The sequence below is a fragment of the Mesoplodon mirus genome, assembly GCF_964341445.2.
Source record: "Mesoplodon mirus genome assembly, chromosome: 16".
Taxonomy (NCBI): domain Eukaryota; kingdom Metazoa; phylum Chordata; class Mammalia; order Artiodactyla; family Ziphiidae; genus Mesoplodon; species Mesoplodon mirus.
The window spans coordinates 63595769-63598419 of record NC_138992.1 but is presented as its reverse complement, the minus strand read 5'-3'; positions in this window follow the sequence as shown (position 1 = coordinate 63598419).

Sequence of the window (2651 nt, the reverse complement as noted above, 5' to 3'; positions counted from 1 at the left end):
GTTGGATTTGAGCATCACCAGTTGATCAATTACATGATTTGTTTGCTCAGCTGTGCTGATCATTTCTGCCAGGTGACCCAGACATGGGTCCTGTTGGCTTACAGCCTGAGTGGGGTGAGATGTGCCATCCTCACATGCCTCATGAGTGGAATGGGACTTACACCCTCAATCTCTGTGTTATTAGGGTTGGTTTTCTTTTCCACCTTGGTTCACCTCAGAAATCATTGAATATTCGATGTTGTGGTAATTTCCCATGCTCTTAAAACTATTTTCTTCCACATTATTGAAGGATAAAAATGACAAAAGTTGACCCCAAAGGCCTAGCCACCTAAGCAGAAACTTCTCTTCTGTGCATACTTGTGGTTAGTCCATAACAAGTATAGGCTGAATTCTTTCCATGTGTCAAACTATGCAGTAGGCATTAAGAAAACGCAAAAACACAACTGCCCTTTCATTTGATCATGCTTTTTTAGAGCTTTCACAGATATTCTCATTTATCTCATTCATAGTCCCTGCTCTCAAGAAGTTTGTAATCTATTTGTGGGCTTTTTTAAAAATGTAAAATAATTTGAGACTAACGTGAAAGTATATAAAGCCTAAATTGCTTGGTTGGAATAAATATCACAGGAATTGAGGGCTTGGTAGGCTTGGACTGGAATGGACTTTTTTTGTTGTTTTAATTTATTTATTTTTATTTATTTATTTTTGGCTGCGTTGGGTCTTCGTTGCTGCGTGCAGGCTTTCTCTAGTTGCAGCGACCGGGGGCTACTCTTCGTTGCGATGCTCAGGCTTCTCATTGCGGTGGCTTCTCTTGTTGCGGAACACGGGCTCTAGGAGTGCAGGCTTCAGTAGTTGTGGCGCACTGCCTCAGTAGTTGTGGCTCGCGGGCTCTAGAGCACAGGCTCAATAGTTGTGGCGCAGGGGCTTAGTTGCTCCGCGGCATGTGGGATCCTCCCGGACCAGGGCTCGAACCCGTGTTCCCTGCATTGGCAGGTGGATTCCTAACCACTGCGCCAGCAGGGAAGCCCCTGGATTGGACTTTTCAGAGAAGGTTTCAGAGAGGTTAGGGTTGATCCAAACCTTTGGCCAATTTGTCCACTGGACCATTGCTTATATTAATTTAAAACATATTTCATGTTCTCTAAGATCTTATATTCTAGTGGGAAAGTTATAAAGCTAACATTAAAACAAAGCTGAATTGGGTACTATAAGCAAAACAGAACAGGACACCAGAGGAAAAAGAGAGAGCTTTGGATCAGGCTATCAAGGAAAGCTTCATAGAGAAGGGCCCACAGGACCTGCTTTTCAAGGATGAGGAACACTACTGCAGTCACAATAAATTTATTCAACTGGCCATGACTCAGCATCAATTTGGTCAGCGTTACCAAAGCATTTTTAATATGTAGCTACAACGTAAATAACTTCCCAGAGGTAAATGCATCTTTCAGGTTTACAGGGAGCAGTATTATGCAGGCAGTCTACCTCAGGAAGCTATTCCAGAATGGGATTCAAACCTACACACAATTAAGCAGAAAGGATGAATCACCCTCAAAATAGAGGAAATAACTACGCAAAACTTAACTGATTACTGATCGTTAGCCAAGAAACTCTTCTCTACTCCCCAAATCCAATAAAACAATACTACCTGCTCCTGTGAGTACAAGACTTAGTGCCACAGAAAATAATCAGTACATTATATTGCTATGTAAATTAATGCAGAATTGATAAAAGGAGATGCATCAGATAATGTGCTCTTTACACAAATCTTCTTCTTGTGTAAAGAAGATGTATCAGAAAATGTGCTCTTTACAGTAATCTTCGTTTTCAAAAAGGTGTAATCAATCCCATTTTGAGATGGCAAAACTGAGGCTCGGGAAGGTCAAGTACCCAAACTTCCACAGCTCCTAAATGGCACCACTACCAGGATTTGGAGTCTGGTCTGTCTGGCTCCATTACTACACTGTAAGTTGCCACAAAGAAAACAAGTGGGTGGGGTAGGGAGGAAGAGATAAATTAGGAGTTTGAGATCAACATATACACACTACTATATACAAAACAGATAAACAACAAGGACCCACTGTATACACTGTATAGCACAGGGAGCTATATTCAATATCTTATAATAACCTATAATGGAAAGGAATCTGAAAAGGAATATATATATATATACATATAACTGAATCTCTTCACTGTACACCTGAAACTGAAACTAACACAATATTGTAAATTAACTATACTTCAATTTTTAAAAATGATTATAAAAAAAAGTCTATTTTGTCTGTGAAAAAAAAAAGTGGGAAAGCAGGCTAGGTAGGAGCCGGAAGCCAGCCTGTGTAATCCACAAAGTGAAGTGAGGCTCCCGCATAATAATCTGCTGGGTGCACAAACAGGTGCCATCCACTGTCAATCCAGGGTGCATCATCTGCACCAAACCTTGCTTTTAACAGCACTTTCATTGTTCTCAATAAGAACTTACTTTGACTTTTCAGTTTCCTATATTTACACTGATTTTTACATGAAATTTACCCACTAGCCAAGGAAGCCCGTTTGAAGCAATCCCAAACAAAGCACAAAACAAAGGTCTCTGAGTCAAGAGAGGTTCAGGAGGCAGAAGTTTGGGCTGGTGCGTTAACATCCATCCGGAAAGTTAG